This window comes from Galeopterus variegatus, unplaced genomic scaffold, assembly GCF_000696425.1.
Source record: "Galeopterus variegatus unplaced genomic scaffold, G_variegatus-3.0.2 Scaffold7646, whole genome shotgun sequence".
Taxonomy (NCBI): Eukaryota; Metazoa; Chordata; class Mammalia; order Dermoptera; family Cynocephalidae; genus Galeopterus; species Galeopterus variegatus.
The window spans coordinates 41,671-43,500 of NW_007733757.1; positions in this window are offsets into that span (position 1 = coordinate 41,671).

A 1,830-nucleotide genomic window follows, 5' to 3' on the forward strand; every position below is an offset into this window, starting at 1 on the left:
TCCGACCCCGTGGCCTTGGTGTTATCAGCACCGCACTCTACCGAGTGAGCCACGGGCCAGCCCGGGCATATACAAACGCAACTATCCAGATTTTTTTCCAAATATTTTTGACCCACAGTTTTTTGAATCCATGGATGTGGAGTCCACAGACACGGAGGGCCAACTGTACCTGGAACCATATAGCTGTTCTAATTCCAAGAGAAAAATGTTTTCTGCTGAGTCAGTGCCTGGTATTTTAATTAGCTCAGCTTTCCCTGTGCATACACCAAGGGTGTGTTTTCCAAGACAGAAGAACTGTCACGTCCCAGCTCTGTGGCATGATCCCAGCTCTATGGCATGGACCTACTGGGAATAACCACCGATTCCACTCAAGCAACTTTTACCCTCACCCTTGGGGATGATTGTCCTTTGGATGTCGGTTTTGTTTGACCAAGCATCTTGCCAGAATCCTAAATGTGTGCATGAGCCCGAGAATCCTTGTGTTCAGGAGGAAGAATGTGTTCCAGGTATAAATATTTATTTTGTGTNGAAACTACATTATCCTGTTGCCTGCCCCCAACACGATTTCTTGCACATTCTTTTAACTCGTTCCTGACATCACCCTCCAGACAGATGGAGAGATGGAGACGGGACTGGGACTAACTTTGGCCCCCCCCTCAGGAAGTGTCCCTGCTCCTGTAGGGCACTAATTGTACCTTTTTAATTGGGGCAGGGATCCTTCCTGCAACTAGGACTGACATAGCGGGCCCTGCTACTGCCTCTCAATTCTATCAAAAACTCTCAGAACTAAGCATAGACAGCATCTCCTCCCTCCAGCGCAGGTCACCTCACTCCCGACAGTCGACAGTCGCTTTACAGAACCATCAGGCCCTTTACTTCCTTCCAGCTGAGAAGGAAGGCGCCTGCCTCTTCTTGGGGAGCTATGCTGTTGTTATGTAAGTGCGTCTGGGGTCATCCAAGACAACTTCAGCCATTTCACTGAACCCTTGGATACCCTGGCTCATGCCCCTACTAGGATCCCTAACTGTGCCTCATCCTACTTTTTGGTCCCTGTCTCTTTTGATGTTTCTCTAATTTCTTGCAGGAACATATGCAGGCTTTCACCAACCAAAATGTCACCAAATTGTTCCTGCAAGGAGGATATCAGCCCCTCAGAATCAGCGACTCTTCCCCGGAGGAATACAGCCTCCCCACATGAATTGTTTTACTCGCCAACATTAATCTTTTATTTTTTCATATCTTTGCCCATCTCCAGCAGGAAGTAGCTTCAGAAGAATGAGACCTTCGCCCCTTTTCCCTTCTTCTTATACTTATAAAGCAAGAAGGATGGATTTTGGATGTGACTGGCGCCGTTGTGCACACAATGAGCACAGGATGCTCGCTGGCCTCGTCTTCCACTCCATGCCAGGCCCCTCCCTGCTTCCCTTTAGGAGAAGCCTCCTGACTTAAACAGAAACCCCTTTTGTTTCCAAAAGGACATTGTTCTACACCCTGATCCACATTAGCATAATGACCCTCCTTGACGGTATCAGCCAGCCCTTGGCGCACTATATAAGCTCTACCACCCCGACACCTGGTGCTGTCCTCATTTTCAGGGCAACCCCAGGCTGCCTGCCACTTTGAGCACAGCTGGGCAGATTTTCTTCCTTTAATAAAGCTTGAACGGTACCTGGCATTGCGGCTCACTTTCTTTCACCAACCTCATTGAGGTTTAATCCCCACTGTAAATGTTGAGGGTGGGAAATCCTGTTATGGTAATTGAACCGTGTAGCCTTGCAGAGATAATTAGATTGCAGGACCATGCAATAGAGGATGTATTAATAATGGTGG